Genomic DNA, 20,045 nt, shown 5'->3' on the forward strand with positions numbered 1-20,045 from the left:
TTAGCAACAGGTGAAAACATCAGTGTGTTACAAACATTCTTCTCATACTGAATCCAAAACACAGCACTATACCAGCTACTAGAAAGAAAATTAACTCTATCCCTGCCGAAACCAGGACATAAAGTTTCAGGTTATTTCTCAATGGGAAAGGTGATAGATTGGGGGCAGGGAGGGGCCACTGCGCCTTTTTTTTTCTTTTTTTTGCTACTGACCTGCTTAAAATCATGTGTTACATCAAATGGGAAGATACACATTTGCTGGTTGAAAACCCTCAGAAGACAGGGTGGAGCAATGGTGGCCAGCACAGGTTTGTTTTAGTGATAAGCATTTTTGCATCTTTAATACGAAGTGCTTCATTTCTGGATCATAAAGCTGATGATGTGCTGAAAGGTCTCTGCCAAAGCTGTTCAAAACTCAGCAATGTCCTCAATTTTGTGTTTTCTTTACAAAGACATTTCAGCTTAAGAAAAGTTGTTAAAATAAACCAGCTTGGAGCTGGAAGAAATAACAAGCTTGATATAAATAATAAGCAACAGGTTTTGTTGCATTCACAGCATCTCTGGAGAGATATGCGTTACAGATTGCACAATGAGTTTGCTATAAACTAGGTCACTTGTTTTGGGGGGTGAAAGCGCTGAAAGAGTAATAAGCAGCAATTCTAGAGTGGCATGGGTTGTTCAGCGTATTGTGATACTAATGCTAAGTAGAGGGTTTGATGCTTATAGCAAACAGTGATTCAGTGCAATGGCTAATGCTTCCTTTCAAATGAGCAGGTACTCATATTGTAGTTAAGACCAAATATTTTCGCTCTGAAGAGAACGGGTTATATATATTTTGAATAATTAAAAAAAAATTTGTCCTCAAGCTGTTATTGAACGTGGTGTTTTAAAGTGTTTTGAAGCAAATGGAGGTCAGAGTAGCTTTTTTACGCTCCTGTAGCACATTTTTTTCTGATATATCGGTAACCAGAATCAGGTTACTTGAAGGGAAAAAAGACAAAAAAGAAAAAAAAATGTTTAAAAGATTTTTGGGATATGTGTGGTGGATGTATGGATTTATATTGCTCCTATAAAGCAATACGAACATATCCTCACTGGTGGGTGTTGATCACAGAAGTCAGTCATCAGTCTTCGAACTGGTACCCACTTTTGTGCTGGTAGTGGTCTTTGGTAGCCAGCAAGCCATGTGCCTCCCTTCTGGGTCTTGTAAAAATGCTTCCTCAGAAGGCAGGCATGTAGTTCCTTCATTAAAGCCTTGCATTGGAAGGAGAACTGCTTACAAACTTAAGGAGAGAAAAATGCATTGCTTTAAAAATTGTCGCCTATTTTATGATGTCTCTTGCTCCAGAGATGGGAGAAGGTAAAATTACTCTGTGTCTATCAGTTGCTTTTAAACTGTATTTTTATTTATTTCTTCTTTTCTCTGAGTCAGGCTTCTTTCCTCTTTTTACACCAAAACTTTTTTACATCTCTGTGCTTTTTGTTTCTCAGCCATGCCCGCAGCTCTGTTGGAGGTAGCATCGTTGCTGTTTTCTCATCTGTGTTGCAGTGCTTGGGACTTGGGGTTGAGTTTGCTTGGTGGTATGAATGAGTAGGTTTTTTTTACTTGCACTAGAATTTACTTCCCACTTTCAGTGTGGGATTTCATCTGCTAATATGTAGTTTCTTTACTGATGGGCAAGGGAAAAGGTGACTCAGTATAACCTGCTGACTCTGACTTTTTTTGATGGTTAGGCAGATTTAAGCTGTCAAGGCAAGGAAGACCTCTCCCCAGCAAGGCTTTTGGCAGGATGTTCTCTTGCCCATGCATGTGGTGCTTGAATTACGAAGAAACGTTACTGTTGAAGCTCAGTAGTAGCTATTTCTCTTAAGTTCTAGCAGTCAACCTCAAATCTAGTGTTGTGTCACATAGCTCATGTCCTGATCAGGAAAGAAGGAAACAGGTCATCACTCGGTGGCCATCTGTCTTCTTCAGGCATTTTTATGGTGATAGTCATCCTCATATTGAAGCATGATTTGGGAAGGTGGAGATGAAGCAGAGCAACAGCCACTTAACTGAGAGCAGTACTCCCAGATGTTCAGTCCTATAGAAAGAAAATGATGTAATCTGTTGAGGCTGTCCTCCGTTTTAGCCCTTAGGCTAATGATGTCCTGGCCAAAGTGTGTGGGATTAAAAAAAAACCCCTTTGCAGGTACTTTGGAAGAGTTCATTAAGTATGTTTCTTTTTACTTGTTTAGGACTTTACAGGGTATTACGTTGTATCTGTCTGGACACATGCAATATTTAAATGCATAATGTTTAAACACGTTGAAAAGGTGTTCCCAAAGCTCACTTTTAATTACTTGTAATACTCCTCAAACTGTTATCTCTTGTCCCTTCTGGCCCCACCTCACTCGTGGGAAAACAGGGCTGGCTTTGTTACATGCCTTGAGGTCGCTGAACCCATGCAGTCGTGGACCATTGGGGAAAAGAATTGCAAAGATAAGATCTGCTGGAGTAATAAAAGAGCGTTTTTGTAAAATATGAATGCATTTATTGTCAGAAGTGAGTTATTAAGTTGGCGTCTGTCCTCACCAGGTAACTTCTGCTGTCCCATGAGATGTGTAATGGCCCAAAGTAGACATGAGTGTTATGTACATAACAAGGAATCCACGGCCTGTAGTGTGTCTTCTAATTAATCCTTCAATTCCTCATATATATGCTCAATGGGAGGAATTTACTGAATTGGTACTGATTGAATTACATCTAAGAAATCTTTAGGTAATGAATAATTACCAGTTCTACTCCAGAATCCCTCCTAGAAAGTGGAGTGAGGTTGGGCAGATGCATCTGTTGAGTGTTACAGAGCTCAATGACTAAAAGGCTGCTGGAAAAAAGGCACAGGGAGCTCACTAGTGGCTCATCCACCCTTCCCGTCTTTCCTCAGATTTTAAATAAAATGGACTGAGTTGGCCTTGTACTTCCAGCAGGCTGGAGAGTCAGCTTAACTGTTAAAATCCTTCCTGAAAGAACTATGAAAAAGGAAATCTGATGGTTGGTTCACTTGAGCCAGGGTCTGCCAGCTCCCATGTTAATGGTGATCTGCAGGAAAAGGAGAATGAGCCTTTGTGTTTTTTAATTCTTAAATTAGGGAAAAAAGCTATTTGTGAAAGGGACAAGTTGGACCATTTAAGCAACGTGCTTTTTTTTCTTGATCTTTAAAACAAAAGACTTTTTAAAATTAATTAAAGGCAGGGGAATTGGCTGGGCTCACTGACACAACAGGATGCTCACTATGTTCTCCTTGAATTGATGCTTGCAGACATACAACTTGATGTTCAGAGTTCTTCATTGAAACCTTCTCCCCACCCCTCTCCTCACCAGTATTTAAAAGTTACTGACAAACCCATGGACTTTTCTGGCTTCTGGACTTGGTGGAGGAGCTGATTGTGAACGCGTTGTTGCATTTGATTCCTGGCTGTCTACACACGTTAGGAGCAAGGATTGGTGGGCCATGCCCAGGGGCATGTATCTATTAAAAAAAACCCAAACCAACTACTCCTTTAAAACACTTGCTTTCTGTATGACAAGATTAGTATGGAAGGATTTCTGTGTGTGGCTTCCGAAAATACTTCTTCTACACTGTGTTTCTTCGATGTGGCTCTGCAGATTCCTCGGTATTACTGGCCACAGGCTTCCTCTCTTGGGATGGAGTTCAGAAAACCTGATGCTGCTATTTGTTAATGCTGGAGTCTGGGGTTTTTTGGTTTGGTTTTTTTTGTTTTTTGGGTTTTTTTTGTTTTGTTTTGTTTTGTTTTTTTGTTTTTTCCACATTATTTCGTCTGTGGAGTGGAAGCAGGCCATTTCATACACCTCTGACTTCACTCCTGGACAGTATCTCTTTTGCTTACAGCGGCCAGTGGACTGCGTAGAGTCCTTGCTCTCATGTAAGCTGCTGGAATACACTCTGCCAGCACTGCTCATCGCATCAGTCTCTCCAACATGTGGCTTCAGTCTGCTTTGTATTGTGGTTTTGTACTCAATGACACGGACCTCCCCACTGTCCCGAGGCGAGCGGCCAGTAGACGTCCTCCACTCCCTCTCACACTCACCAGGGATGCTTCATACCTTCCTTTCCTGCTCATTTTTGCCACCCCCTGTATTTGTGTGCAGGAGGCACTAGCTTCCTCAGTCGTATGTGTTTCCAGTCCTTGGTGTGCCTTTTGGGATAAAGGCTGGATGCATGCCCTAGGGGTCCGGTGATGCTGCCTACCCAGGGACTCTGCTGCTGGTGGCAGTGGTGGGATGTAGCCAAAAATTTCATTGAAAAGTTGGGGAATTTGTTGTTTTGCTTCGTTTTAGTGTGGTGAAATATGACTTTTTTTGTTGTGGAGTTTTGTTGTTTTTTTTTAGGGGAGGACTTAACTTCTGGTATTTATATATATTGGAAAAATGAATCCTTCCTCCCAGCACTGACTCTTTCAGCTTTGCAGTGTCATCTTGAGTCTTTCAACCGTAATACTAATGCAAGGCTTTGCTTTGGGTTACTTGCACACATTAAGAATCAGTAGACCTGAATTTATACGATAATTTTACTTCCCCCCGTTTTAGCTGTTATTTCGCTGGTAGGAAACTGCAGCCCTCCGGCCGGGCTGGAGCTCCTGTCCCTCCTCCTCCTCCTCCTCCGCCGCCTCCTCCTCCTCCTCCTTCTCCTTCTCCTCTCACCCGCTGCTGATGCATTCGGCGCAGCGAGACAGCGTGGCCAGGGAGGGAGCGGCAGTGGTGGCAGGCGATCGTTCGCTTCGTTGCCTCGGGTGCACCACTCACCTCTTGTGCTTTTCCTTTCCAGGCACTTCCAGCACGGGGCAGGCGAGCAGAGGGGAGAGGAGCACTGGCGAAGCCTGGCACGACGCTGCCGGCATGGGGAAATTGAGAGGCAACTTTTAATTTGAAGGAAGTTCACCTCGCGAAGGAGGTGCCGCCGAGATCCTCGGGTCCTGGAGTTGCTCTGCCAAAGCAGCAGAGGGATTGTAAAACGTTTCAGCTTGCAGAGGCCTTACTGCTGTCTCCCTCTTCTCTTGCCATAAGCGTCGTGTCTGGCTGGCAGCTGGGAAGAGGAAAAGTTGGCTGCTGTTGTCTGCCACCTGATTTCCATGAGTGAGTAGCTCTCCGGCTCTGGATGATCCCATTTTAGTTAAAAGGCGTGTTTGCTGGTGAAGGGCCAGGGGCTGTGTTTTGGAAGCGAGCAGGAGGACTCTGATACAATAAGATCTAAAATATGGCTTTTGGGGATTTTTTTTTTTTAAAAGTGGCACTCAAGCTTGTGGTTAGTCTCTTGTTTCTTGGTTCCTTGTTTGGTTTTGTGTGTTGTCCCCCCCCCGCCCCCCCCCCCCCAAATAAAAGCCAGCTAGGCTGCCAGCAACTGGGGCAGCAGTTATCCAGCCGGTGAGTACCCCTGTCTTGTCCCCCTGAATTGAGTCCAGGGTCTGGTGTGTTTCTATGAAACAAGTTCATCTCTCGCCATGGTCAGACATTGAGGCACGGTGAAGTTTTTCTGTGGTTTCTAGGTTTGGAGATTTTGTTTTCAGCACCCTGATAGAAGGTAATCAGAGTTACGCAGCATGGCAGCAGTGCTTGCTTGCACACACTAAAAATCAGGGACAAGCTGCTGTCCCTTTTGCCATCCTGGGCACCTCTCCCCACTCCTAGCCCCTCCTTAATTGCTGCCAAATATCCCCAGGGCAACTGCAGTGAATGTTCATATGAAACAGTAAGAGCAAGAATGTATTTTAGCCTTTATGTGAGTTTTTTTAGCAGCTATACTAGGAAGAGGCAGTGCCATGCGACTGTGCTGCTCCTTGTGTATCACAGTGTCACCCGCCGCCCAAAAACGTGAATGCTTCGGTTGTAGAGGAGGGTGGCCCTGGGTGTGTAGAGGAATACAGTGAGTCATGGGGAAACCACAGAAATCCTCTCAGTGAGCTGAACGCACTTCAGAAAGAAGAATATAACTTTATCCGTAAGCTGTGTCTTAGATACGCAGCTGAGTCTTTCCATGGTATGTGATCCTATTTGTGTGTTTCTGGCATAGCCACCTTTTCTTCTCATCATAAACCTCTTTTGAAGTACGTGTTTTAATCTGGAAGCTTTCCTATAGATTTATATACAATATTTTTTACTCGACTTTTGGGGAAGAAACTGAAAAAACTGTGCCTGCAGTAGCTCATCTCTGTGTGTGTGTATTTTTAGATATATATATTTGTGTATATATACACACATACGTATACACACAGAAGAGCTAATGCAGGCATTGGGTTTTAGTCTGTGTGTGTATATATGTGCATGATTATATATATAAAAATGTTTTTTTAAGCAGGATTGTATACATAAAAAATTTTTTTTTAAAGCAGGATGGGGTAAGCAAGCTTAGAGGAGCATTAATTTCTTCCTGTCTTGTCAAGTAATACGATGCCTACTTCATTTTTGAGTTGATTTGGTTATGCAGTCAAAGGCAGGGAAGCAGACCATAACAGAACACACTCTTATCAAATACCTGCTTACAGCACTGTCAGGTAAATCATTAACACATGGTCCCAGTGCTTGTAAAAGCTGCTAAAGAGGTTTTTCACTCCTGAAACTCCCTTTTTCCAGGAGGTAAGAAGTGAAGTTACTTGCAGGTCTTGGTTTCCTGTGTGGGTGGGTGCGGCTGTCGTGCTTTCTGTACTGGTTAATAAAGTAATGTAGTCCAGTGGATTAAGCATGGGAGAGGACCTCCTCCCTATGCACAAAGAATAAAGCACTTTCCTAAGAGAGTAGCTCAAACTAAAGCAGAGGGGGAAAACACAGCATGCCAGGCTGCTTGGTGGGATCAGCTCGTGCATTGCTGCCGTGCTGGAGGAACTGTACTGGAATAATGCTTTTATTTCACGTGCTCTGAAGCAGTTTTGGTGGTGGGAATCAGTATTTCAACTCTTCATCAAAGTAACTTGAGGCCAGGACGAGTTTTGCTGCAAACGGCGACTAAGACATGTGGTTATCCACAAAACGGCAAGAGCAGCATGGTTTTCTGAGCTGTTGCTGGTGCATGTAGTGGGGAACAGGTTCTCAGACCTACCTACCACCTGGGCTGTGTGTGGATACGGGCCATTGTGTTCATGGTGGGGTTTCTCTCCCCTGGCCAGTGCAGCAGCGTGACAATTGCTGAATCACATAAGTTTCTGCCACTTACCTACCTGTAAATACTGTAACTCATTAACGAAACAATTTTAAATGGTTTTATGACTGATGGGCTGCTTTGTTCAGCAGCTTTGTTTCCGGGGATTCTGTGCCTTGAATCTGTTTGAGCTGGGAAGATTTGCCGTGGGCCTTGCCGTGCTTAAATCCACACCAGATTTCAGTTTTGCCTGACTTTGTTTCTGTAGGCATGTAAGAAGTGGATTTCTCTGACACATTTGATACTTATAATCTGTACAGTCCTGTCTGCATTTGTTTAAGTTTTGATCAATCATGTTTGCAATAAGCCTATTTTGTGGAAGTACCTTGAGGAATAGAAAATACGTAGCATATGAAAACTTGTTATATGGAGAACAGCAAAAGTAGCCTCATTGGTGATGTTTGTAGCTGTTGCTTGAACAAAAGAAAAAGGGCTTAGCTCAAGAAGGGCTTAAGCTATTCTGGTTGCCCACATCCAAGAGCATGACTCAAAACTTCCAGCTAAACTCTTAAGCTCCCTGAATCGGCATTGGAGTTGTGCCTTACCCTCCCCAAGCTGTGTCCATTTTAGGTGCCAAGCTCTCAGCCAAGCTGTCTTAGGCCAAAGGTCTGCCCTGGTCCTATAAGGAGATTTTCAGTTTTCTCCCTGGAGGTGCCTGGTCCTAAGACGACCTTCAAGAACACAGCTCAGAAACCTGGACCTCACTTTAAAAAAAACCCCAAACCCAAAAGCCTTCTTTGTGCTGTTCCACATGGCTCAATGCCTTGCACAACCTGTGCTCTGCATCCCCAGGTTGCCATCTGCCTGTGAAGGCTCAAAACTGCTCTTGCTGCTCAGGAAAGTGCCCTTTTTGCTTGGCTAACTTTACAGGGCGGCTGCACATATATCTTTTTAAAGCTGAGCTTTTTAAAGCTGTTCTACCATGTGAGGAGAGAATTCAGGGTTTGCAGTGTGTCTGTGTTACACCGAATTCCAAGTGCCTGAAGGAGGAGATAACCAAACCTGGAGGAGATGAATCCAAACCTTTCCCCAAGAGATGCGAGTTTGTTGAAGGAGGTCTCTATACTGGGGACATCCCAGCAAGCGCTCTTCTGTGCTGTATCAAACGGTAATGCTGGCTTGCAGAAGGCAGGAGTGGTCCCTCCATCTCTGTCCTGGGAGAGCCGGCCTGAACAGCTAAGTGCAGAAGCAGGTCAATGCTCTAAATCTCTCTCTCCTTGGAGTTTTTAGGGACAAGAGGTGCTTGGTTGGGATCTCAGCCAGTTTATGTGAGCCAGGAGGCCAGGAGAGCAGCAGTCCTTTGGACAAGCGGATTGCTACGCTCAGTAAGAGAGCTGTTGTGGCCATGGAGGACAGGGAAGAGGAAGACAGCCCTGTTCCCTCTTGGCTACCTTGAGCCGTGGGTGCAGGGGGGCGTTTGGGAGTCTCTGCTGCCCCTTGTGCACTGGCTGCCAGCCTGCGGATGACTTTTTGCCAGGAAAATTGGCCTGATGGAGCACTCGGTTGTCTCCAGCTGCTTTCTGCAGCTGTCTGCATGGCAGAGAAGGTGGGGGAAATGACTCTGGTTAAAAATAGAAAGACAGATTAGGAAACTCGAGGTATGGTTTCAACACAGAGCCGAGCTGCTCTTACAACTCGCTGCTGCCACCGAAAGGGGAAGGACTTGCTTGTGCTTGTGTGACTGCGCAGCCAGCTGGTTTGGCAGCCCAGCTCAGCAGAAAACCAGGAAAAGAGGAGTTTTTGCGCCATGCAATCGCCCAGGCACAAGCGAGGAGGGTGGGGATACAAGGCAGGAGGGAGGGGATGCCTCCGAGAAAAGACTTGGTAAACTCTGCTGGCACAGGTAACCCAAGTTCAGGTGCGCAGAGGCTGGAGCTGAATTCAGGTGAGCAGCTTGAACGCTTTGCGTCGGTAACGTCAGCTCTCCTGCGTGCTCAGGTCGGGTTTAAAATTGCAACTACAGCACGCATGCTGCTGCTGCTTCTTCTAGCTGGGGCTGAGCTAATTCAGGTTAGCCTACCCAAGTTAAAAGCAAAGCCTTAAGGAGATTTACTTTGCTGTTTGAGTCGTTCATATTCTGATAGTTTATGGGGAGAGTTTGACTAGCTGGAAAAAAACGATGTAAAAAGTACTGGGGCCTTAAATTCACTTACTAAATGTAAATGTCTTGCTTGGTTATAATATTACGCTCTTTTATAAGAGACTTTATTTTGCAATAAGCATGTGAAGTGTCAGGAGAAAGGTAGTCAACAGACAAGCCGAGGGTAAATATATGGTGTGCTTTGTAAGTGGCAAGCTTTTTAAGCATTGCTTTTAGGAAGTGGCCGTTATACAGTGTGTTGTCAGCAACTCTTCACAATAGTGTTTATCACTATTCCTTGTGGTTATCACTGGTCCTTGTAACTTTGGATATATTTTCTGTTGCTTTTCCTAAAATAAGGGCAAAAGCCAGTTAAGGAAACCGTTATTTTCTTTGCTGAAAAGTTTCTTTCCTGATGCTTTTTTTGTCTTTGTTTTTAGGGGCTTGGTGTTTTTTTGTTTGCCCCCCCCCCCTTTTTTTTTTTTGTGGTCAGTCTTCAGAACAGTGTGATTTTTCAAGCTGCTTCTTCGTTTAGATGAGCTCCTGTTGTAGCACTCCCAGCCACATGTCGATAATCAGTGAACTATCCTGTTCAGTGCCAAATGAAGAAGGAGATATCCAGAGACATTTCAGATATCCTGGATATCCATCCTAGATGGATCCTAAAAACCAGCAAGCGTGCTGTACCAAGTATTCCCTGCACAGGATGTGGTGGAGGGAGGGCAGCAGTTAGTTCAACGTAACTAAATAATGTTTAGCTATATAATATTTAGTTCAGAAAACCTGTAACATAACACTTTCCCTGGGCAAATGACTTGAAGACAAACAGCATTTATTCTGTTCAAGAGGCTGTAGATACAAGCATATCTAGAGCTTGGTGGAAGTCGGTATTGAGTCAATTTTTACCTCTTGATTTGTGAAACTGGAATTATTCTGTGTTTTAAAAGTGGATTTAAGAATTGAAGTTACTCTTTCAGCCTCTGGACAAGAATCTTGAAGACAAGCAGCTGGTTTTACTCAGTTAATGTTTCAAAATGCTTCAGGATGCTTTGTCCCTTGTTACTGGGCTGCTTTTCATAAACAGGAGTAAAAATTCATTGGTCCCAGTGATACACATAATACTGTTTTCTTGTAAATTTAAAACATGACTTTAGCAGTCAAGCAGATTTTTCACTAGTAAGAATGCTGACACTGTTATACTTCAGTAATTTTTAAAAAACGTGAAGTTGAACCCAGTTAAATCCAATTTATTTATATTGGGGAAGCTGATGCTTTGGGATTGGTGAGTATTAAGCATCAAGGATGAGGAGGATTTAGTAGAAAGACCACCACCTGGTTAGGTTTGGTGCAGCTTTGATTTCAGTTTCTTAGTCTTCCCAGCTCTCTGGGGTTTTTCCTTATTATTTCTAACTCCTTTTGTGTTTTGAAATTTTCTCTTTTAATCTCAGCCATGTGCTTTTCTTTGGGGACATTGGTTTGTCTGTTCTAAACTAGTCACACTGTACCTAAATCCACAGTGAAATCCTGGCATTATTCAGTCCTCCACAGTGCGTTGCATGTTATACTTAGGTTAGTACAGCAAAGATCTGACCTGGGCAAGCCTCGAGAAACTTTATTTTGCGTTAGTACAGTTGCAGAGAGAAAATGGAGAGATGCTTCAGGTGGCAATGGTATCTCCAGTCCTGTTAAACTTGAAGCTATGAAAAGCAAATAATATATTGCAAAAGCAAAATGAGAGATGAAAGCAACTTTCTGCTGTGTTAGAGTTTCTTTGTCTTCATGGTTCTTCCAGTTTCAGAAAACATAAACAATGCAACTTTTTGCTAGGTGACTGGATTTTAGAGGAATGAAGAAGCTCTTCTAGGGGACTGGATTTTAGAGAAATGACGAAGTTCTTCTAGGGAGGTTAGAGTAAACCCTCATAACCCAGGAGAATAGTTTGCCCCTGTTTTGATTTCTGAGCTACTAAACTTAGATAAACAACCCTCTCCCAAAACATATGTATTTTTAAATTATAAAAATATCTTTCCTGTGTAACAAAAATATAACTGTCTAACAAAGGGACTATTTGGAAACATTTTTCCTGTACACGGTGGCCTGGCTTTTGCAACTCGTGAGGCAAAGGAGGAAAAGAATTGATCTGATAATTCAGGGTTACTTAAGCTAAAAGCACTCAGTTACTGAATTAAATTTATGTGGGAGAAAAGTAACACAGGCTCAGACTTTTGTTAATGTTTAATGTTCTGTAACAGTCTTCCCAGGCATAATTGAGCCATCAGCACAGGAGCGATCCCGTCAGAGGAGTTTATTTTGAGTGATTACAGAGCCTGCTGTGGCTTTCATTTCAGTGCAGCCTGAGCTAATTGATGAACAGGGCCATAATTTATTTACAGTTCTCGGGATCCTTTCAGACTCATTCTCCTTCTTGTAAAAATCCTTGGAAGGGAAGGAGGCCGAGGAGGCTGCTGGGGCTCACCGGGCTGCCGGCGCTGCTGCCCATCCGTCACAAAGTTATCTAAAATACTATGCTCTCTTGTTTTGGGTGATGGTTTTGTACTGCCCTGGTTTTAGCAGCCTCTCCATTTTCTCCTAAGCCTGTTGACCTTTAATCTGGAGTGTGTGCCACATGGCTAGGGAGGGTCTGACACGCGGGGCTGAAACAAGCTGCGGAGGATGGGGCAGAGGAGAGAGGAAAGAGTGGACACTACTGATGATGAAAAGAAAAATAAGGAAGAAAAAAGCTAGAGGGCATGAACATTCACACTGTTTTTTGTCTAGGTCTCAGTTTGGGATGAATACTACTGATTTTTCTTACTGATTTTTTTTTTCTTCTTCTTCCTGATTTTGCTAGATTCCAGCATTATACAGTTTGTCTCCTACAGCTTGCTCTACTGATGAATCATGGGTCTGCATCAATAAATCCAGCTTTATGCAGAGCTTTGAAACAGGGAGAACTTCAGTCTATAAGTACTTTTCAAAATAGGTAAGCAGAAGTGATTTTATACTCAGAAATCGCTTGGGTATGAAGATGACTTTCAGTTCTGTTGAACCTCTGAATAATCAGGGGAGGAGGCAGTTGCAAGCTGATGTGTGGCTTTGGGTTTTCCCTGTGCTTGGGGCAGACCTATTTTTGGAGTTTCAGCAGGGATCTGTTGAGCTTTATAGTCCTGTATGGTAGGAAAGAGTAGTGTGGAGTCCCTTAAAAGACCTGAGCACCACTGTCTCGGAGCTTCGCATGTCCTCTCCTGTCCTGAAGAAGTCACTTGTACAGCTAAGCACAGTCTTCATCCTGAACTTGTTCATCTGGCTGCAAGTTAAAGGCCACCTCAAGTCCACTTTGTAAATACGAGTAGTAGAAAGGTAGTCTGAAAATATTTTAGACCACATACCTAATTTTCAAGGTGAAAGGTGGTTTTGAGCTAGATACATAGTTAGTTTTCACAAGTGAACTTTGAAGTACCAGCTGCCAGTTGTTTGAAAGCTGATGTGCCTTTTGAATCAAGTTTTGCAAATATGAGAAAGGAAAGGTGTTGTGCAATATAAACATGAGCACTGCAACAGTATTATTTATCAGTCAACTGCCTGAAATAAAAAATATTAAGAAAAAGGAGATGGCAGTGATTATGGGAAAGTCTTCCATAGGTAGCTATTATTCTTCCCCAGGGACATTTGCCAGAGCAATACTTCTAACTGCTAACACTTGAAATTGTAAAGACATTGTGTTTGCACTCACGTGCCTGACTAAGTGCTGGAAAACAGATACAGCAAGAAGTTTCAATAGGGCGATTCATAACTACTGTCATATCTTCAGGCAGCTTTGCAGAGAAATCTGACAGAAGGATCATTTAAGCCATTCTGGCTTAATTACCACACTGGTGACTGTCCTGCCATCCCATTGCAAGTTTTATATTTGGTGGAGATCCACACCAAAATTACCTGATGTTTGTCTTGAGGTTTGATTCTGCCTTTTACCTGTTTGGACTGACTAAATAATACATGAACCAAAGCAGTTTCTGCAGTTTCTAGGCAGTGTGGATCACGATGGTGAATATAAATGCAACACTTGTTAATGTAAAATGTCCTTGCTTGCTAACTGACCCTGAATTTTCTGCCCTCCATTAGGTGACATAAGTCCTGTTGTCCTCAGTGATTTATGCAGCATCTACAATAACAGGGTCTGTTGCTTCTGGAAGTGTATGCATTTATATTTTACAACTCTGCCTGCCCTTCATATTTTATTTACTGAAGAGTGTAAGGAAATTGGTTACTTGGCAAAAACTGGCTTTTAGAGAACTAAGGAAATGCAAGCTTTGTGATTTTTTGGGTTGACGCTGTGTGTGTGTTGCTTTCCTCCCTGGTGGCTGTACCACTCTTTCTCAGGATCTTTCTAAATACTCATCCTTCCTCATTACTCCTCCAGAAAGTGAGGAGAGCCTTCAGCCCTGCTGTTGACAACCCAGCAGATCACATCATGCCCTCTGGCGAGGGCAAGAAATCCCCGTAACAGATAGGAATGCGATATCCTTGTGCTGTCCTATGGCCACTGGCTTTTCTGGTCTGAGGTCAGCAGTTTTCCCCTAAAATCGTAATTCACATGGTGCCCAGTGTGGCATGTCTTGCATTTCAGCTGGGATGACACAGGCTGCGTTACCCATGTGCAGATGCTGCAGCTGGACCAGGCTGGTTCGTGTGCCAGCCGTTCCATTTGCCTGTACTTGATGGGAGATGCTGTTTTACTCCTGGGCTCTTGCTGTGAGGTCAGGCTTTTGTAATTTGGCTGCCGGAGGCCAATTCAGACCAGCACAAGTTTGTCTCAGGATCAAATTAAATCAAGTCCCTACGTTGTTTCACTAACGACAGGAAATAAAACCTATAAGACACTTTTTTTCAGTGCTGTTGTGGTCCCACGAAAGGTGAGCTGCATATTTCATCAGAATTTCTGCCATGGTACTTTTCTCCCCTCACCCACATTAAATATTTATGAATGTAGGTATTTTCAGACCTAATGAAAAGGTTTTGGAGTGCCTAAGGACAGATAATAACATACTTGCTTTTAAAAGCAATTTTCATGTGTATTTATGTTCTGTGCTATCTCTGGTAATGCAGCCCCACCCTCACCCCCACAAAAACCACCCAAACAACAAAAAAAAACCAAACCAACAAACCCCAAATGAAAATTACTGTGACTGTTTAATATCTTTGGTATGAACACTTTATGGTACTTGATCTTATCATTTCCAAAATAGTACTTTTTTTTCCGTCAGTAGTCACTTCAACAGCTCTGTATTGCTTGCGGGAGAAGCACTGGCATTACCAGAGGACTGATGATGAATTTTCATGGTCTTTCTATGTGGAAGATTATTTTTTTTATGGCCTCTTATTAAAATGCCATATTTTATCAGGTATAGATGATCTTGAAGATGTTCTTAGGATTTACCTAAAAGATGCGTGTCAGAGCATCGCTCAAGGATAGTCCTGTAGAGCGAGTCTGACCATGGGATGGGTAGGTAAAGCAGCAGCTATGTCAAGTTGGCCCCTATTTGTTTTGTGCTCTTAAAATATTCTGTTTACTAATCTATTTAGGAGGTGTATATACTTTTCCCAGGCCTTGAAGGAGTGCTGTGTATTTATGGAGCCTGTCACGAGGTGGCTGGATGGGGTTTTACTGGTGTCCTGCTCTCAAGGGCTCCTCATCAGATGAGTTTCTGCAGTACTGTAACATCCTAACCCCTCCGCTGCTCGGATGAGCCCCTGCACATTAAAAACATCAGCATAATTGTTATTCCCTTGTTGTGTTCACTTGCACAGGTACGCAGCAGGGATATTGCATCCTGCTGGACGTGTCTAGAGAGTGTGTCTTCTGAATATTTACCTATGGGAAGGGCTTATTCCCAGCAAGCCTTTTGCATCTTGCTGCTGAAGGTTGATTTAAGGGAGTATTGTGCTCTCCTGCGTGGCTGCTGCTTCGTTACCTACTTTGCCATTCATCTTTTAGCTTCAGCCTCAGCAGCTTTTTCCAACTGTGCTCCACTTCTCTTGTGATCTCCCATCCTTTCCCACCAGTCAGCAGAGCCATGCCTTCGTGGCTGACACCAGTCCATCTGGGAGAGGGGAGCTTCGCTCTGCTCAGTGAGGCAGGTCATAGTTCGGCTATTTTTGAGCTGCACCTCATCGGCGTTACTGCCTTGCTTTCGTTAATACCTTGCTAATCTGGGCTTCACCCATCTGCTTGCAGAAATCTATGGCATCCACATGACCACAGATTTAACTCCTTCCTCCTCTCCCTCCCTCTCATGTCCTTCCCTGCAATTTATTTGGGTTCCTCTTTCTGTGGCTTGAAGGAGAAGAGTGCTGCTGGGTTTCTGCAGTTCTCCTGCTGCTGTAAACGAGCAGGGCTTGTCCTCCTTACTGGATGTTAACCTATTTGTGTAACAGGAGCTATGAAGCCCAGTCCTGTTTTTGCAGGCAAGCAGCTCAGTGATCCTTTTGGAGTGACAGGCATCCCTTAATTGATTAAATGGTTAATTCATGTGTCTATTTTCTGGGAAGAAATGCTGATTTTATCCCCCCCCCAAGTGGACGCAGCTTTTCAATTTCTAAACCAACTGAAATTATCTGAGCAATTTGATTTGTTTGCTGCGAGCAGCATATGGATGGTTCACTGCAGGGAGGTACAGTTACATGCTTGATAAAGCGTACGTGCTGTGATGTAGTCCATGGACACTTACGTTGGGGTGGATTGTGGAAATGACATTATGTCTAGTGCTGCGCTACAAGCCATTAACGCCTCCCACCTAATGTACAATTTAATGAAAGGAAACACAGTTTTTCAGGAATGCATCATACAGTTCGTAGCGTACAGCTCGGTTTGCCTTCTTTTGGTTAAAAGAAAATGTTTAGACTAGTAAGCAAAGTTTGCTAGGGGCTGTGCGCTCATGCTAGCAGCTGGACAATCATGCGCTGGTGATAGCAGGCTGGGTCTGATCCCTCCAACCCTTCTATGGCAGGAGAAGAGGTATTGCATGAAAAATCATCTGATTTAAGGCACCTGATTTAAAGTATTTTAAATTATTTCTGGTTGTGAAGTGTGAACAAACTGCTGACTGAGCTTTGCACTCAGTTTTGAGTTGCTTTGCAGCAGTTTTATGGGCTGTGGGTAGGTAGTGGACGATAGCGTTCCCCAGGTGGAGGAGTTTGTGAGCTGAAATACTGTTTTCATTAAATACTATTTTTAAATGTAGCTTAATGTCCATGACATGAATGCAAGCTAGTCATACTTACCCAGTACCTCAAGCTGAGAGTCTCTTGTTTGGCTGGAATTACAGATTACTTTTTGAACTGATTTAATTGACGAGTTAAAGACCTACAAGTTCAGTGTGTGAATCTGTTACACAGTCGTCCAGTCTTTTGTGTTCAGTGTGCCAGATAGTGGAATCACTACCTGCAGAAGAAAGGATGGCTGAGAACCACCCTGCCTGAGATACTCCCTGGGATCATAACCAGAGTTGCTGGGTGGGTAATGGACAGCTCCATAAAGATGTTAGGACAACATGACGCAGGCACATCTCCAATACCTCAAGTGTGTCACTAGAGAAAAAATTTAGAGGTAATTGGATGTCTGCAGGAGGAACTTAGTTCTGAGGGTTTCAGTTGGTTATTGAAATATTCATAATTTCCAGAACAGTTAGATAGCAAGATACAAGTTTCTATCTTTGCTTATCTCTCCTTATTTGTGAATGTAGTTAATCATAACTTTAAGCTGAGATGAGTATTTAAAAGATAAAGTATTTTTCAGACTTTGAACACACTATTAACGATTTCAAGTGATTCTACTTGTGGTCTTGGAAATTGTTTGACTGATACGTCACAGTTGCCATCACTGTCAGTGTTGAAGCAAGTGTGTTTTCAATGTTGTTTTGTGCTCTTAAAATATCTGGCAATTAAAAATGTTAGGAACCCTTAATGTTTTGAGGAGGACATTTGTGCTTACCTGTTCTTTGGGTTCAATGCTGAATTGTTGCCAGAAGCAAGATTTAAGTAGGATTTGCCAGTGTCACAGGATAATCAACGGGAGGGATGGCATGTCTGACATAGATCAGGAGCAGCTGAGTGTGAATAGTCGATGGCGTTAAGGTCTGGAGTCCGATACAGAGATAAAGCTACTTTTCAGCGCTGAGGGAGGAATATCTTGGGTTTCTGAAGTCCCAGTTCTGAAATTTGGAGCTTGTTGCAGCATCAAAGTGTCACATTTGGTGGCAGCAGCAGCAGTCCTGAAACACCAAGCAACAATCATGGAATCATCTATAAAAGGCAAAAAAATTAGGGACCCTTAGAGAGGGGGAACAGAGCTGGTCTGAATTGCCGTCCCTTTCTGGCACTCGTGCTTTCGAAGAAGATGCTGGATGGCTGGACTGGGGAGGGGAGAGGATTTACCTCTCCAGCCACACTGGATTTTGCTGAATGAATGCAAGCATGTTTTTGCCATCAAGCCGAATGCCGACAGTGGCAGATTTCCACTGCAAACAGCGAGATTTGGCATCCATGTGATTGGCAGCAAAGAGAGTAAAGAAGGTGGCTGAAGTTTGGCAAGTGAGCTGAGAGATATTTTTCTTGCTTGTAGCATTAACTACAAAAGAAAGATGCCAGGGCAGTTCATCTGAATTTTCAGTAGATCTGGCTCTAGTAAGACGAGTTCCCATCGTGCAGATTGTACACCCATAACTCCTTGGCAAAAATGCCCTTTTTTTTTTTAATTTTTCTAGCCTTTCCTGGGTTTCTGGTTGTTTTAGACCAACTGTGCAATGAATCTTCCTCTCCTTCGTAGAGAAATAAGTCTTCCAGATCTGGAAATATTTAAATATCTGGAAATATGTAAATATTTGATTTATCATACAACTCTGAACAGGTATTGCTGGAAAGAGGAGGATATGTGTTAAAAAATTGGGTTAGTAGGACTATTTATACCAGAAATAATCTTGAATATTTGTGGTGTTCTGTCTTTCAGACCAGGGATCAGTATGTGTTATATGAAACTAAATTATTAAAGACAAACCCAGGTATTATTTTGTTTTACAAGGGTAATAGCACTGAAAATTATGTTGATGGTGTGCCTTTTGGGTGGGTTTATAAATGGTAACAGCTGAAATGCAGAGAACAGCATCTTGCATGATGATACTTAGATATTTGTATTTCAACTTTTGAGGCTTGGAGTTTTTTTGATCTGGATCTGATGTGCTGGACTTCAAAAGTAGGATATTTAAAATAAAATATTTATATTTCTAATGATATATGGAAACATTGTTTTAGGCTGGGATTCTAAGTGTGTAGACTTAGTTTTCTTTTGCTTTGGTTGTAACTCTGGGAAAGGCAGTTTGGAGGAAGCAACTGTTGTGGTTCGAATGCTGTCTAATACAAGTCCAGTAGCAAACCCAAATATTAAAAAAATATGACAATTAATTGATTTAAGTCTTCAGTGAGGCTCTGTTTTCACTATGGTTTCTGTCACCTTTCTTTTTCCCAATCTGCATGGCTGGTTTGGCAAAACATGCTGGAGTATGCCTCTTAGAGCCGTTACCATCAGTCACAAGACTGTCCTCAAGTTTCCTTAGGCAAAACTTCCCTTTCAGTTCTGATAAATTTTAAAATTTTTTTTTAAATTCTTGCTACTACCTAGACTCACAGAAGCTCACCACAAATCTAACTTTCTAACAATAAATGACTTTTAGGTATCCAACATAGTTTAAAAAAAAAAACAACACACCAAAAAAATGCAAAACACCCTTGGTTAACTGAGTTAAAATACAGAGCATATCGCAAACATTTAGTGTCTCCTTATTTTCTTGTTTCTGTCCTTCTGCCCTACCCCATCCTCTCCCCATTTCTGTGCCTTGTAGGGGAAAACCACTTTTTCTGCTTTTTTCAGTGTTTCATCTGTTTTCCTTCAGAGGTCTTCTGTTGTGTGGATATAAATATAAGGAAGTTTTGATAGTTTCAAGAGGAAGGCAAGTATTGTTTTGTGCTCTTTAGTAATGGAGTTAGCTCAGAGGTTGCACGAGGACATGGGGCTCTGTTTCCAGCTCTGCCCTATCTCTGGCTAACCCAGATCCCGAGGCATAACACAGACATGTGTGCAGCTGTGTTGGAGACGATGGCTAGAGCTTGATGCTGCCCAAGCGCAGAGCCCAGAAACACTTGGGGTTGCTTCGGTCCAGAAACCAGATGTGCAAGGTTTGAGCGCAGTGCATGTCATGGTGTCCATGGGTGTTTCTGTCTGTATATAGCAAAGAAGCGACTGATGGGGTGGGCGGGTTGAGTCCTGCTGCAGAAGTCTTTGCTGAAGAATTAAAGATCCTAGTGTCGAAGCAGATTGCCCGTGTGTAAGGATTTGTGACGGTCCATTAATATTTTCATGCACCCCTTTGCGGGTGGAGGGCTGAAATAGTACAAACCCACTTTCTCTCAAAGATAATATTCTCAGGAGTTATAGTTGTGTGTTTGTTATTCCCCCCCCCCCCCAGTGCAAATTAACTTTGTGGTGTTAATTCTATCTCTCTTGCACAGATCTAAAAAGCATTTGGGGCAGGGAGCTGGAAGGTGGGTTTCTTATTGCAGCTGTTAAAAAATAAGCTAATATACATTCCACTTCTGTTGCAGGTGTTGCATTACTTTAGGATTTAGACATTAGGATTGTGGTATGCAGTACAAAATGAGATGTGTGCTTGGGTTATACCTGCCATAGGCAGAAAGTCCATAGCTGTTCCTGCGGGTGCCAGC

General features: G+C 42.9%; 1 protein-coding gene across 13 annotated transcripts in view; it reads left to right on the forward strand.

The window, feature by feature from the left end:
* The window catches only part of SGMS1 (sphingomyelin synthase 1), a 110,109-nt gene that overhangs the window by 68,170 nt on the left and 21,894 nt on the right, over positions 1-20,045 (forward strand). For 5 of the 13 annotated variants that reach the window (XM_030030331.2, XM_030030333.2, XM_041127138.1 and 2 more), the window contains one exon: positions 4,829-5,136. The exons of 2 other annotated variants lie outside the window; for them this stretch is intronic. The gene's annotated coding sequence lies outside the window, so the exon portion shown is untranslated. Of the gene's footprint in view, positions 1-4,714; positions 5,137-8,922; positions 9,078-12,123; positions 12,256-19,377; positions 19,511-20,045 lie in introns of those variants that run through there. 6 more of the 13 variants (XM_041127139.1, XM_030030336.2, XM_030030340.2 and 3 more) reach the window with 6 other exon arrangements.

The sequence above is a fragment of the Aquila chrysaetos genome, chromosome 11 (genome assembly GCF_900496995.4).
Source record: "Aquila chrysaetos chrysaetos chromosome 11, bAquChr1.4, whole genome shotgun sequence".
In the NCBI taxonomy this organism is placed as follows: domain Eukaryota; kingdom Metazoa; phylum Chordata; class Aves; order Accipitriformes; family Accipitridae; genus Aquila; species Aquila chrysaetos.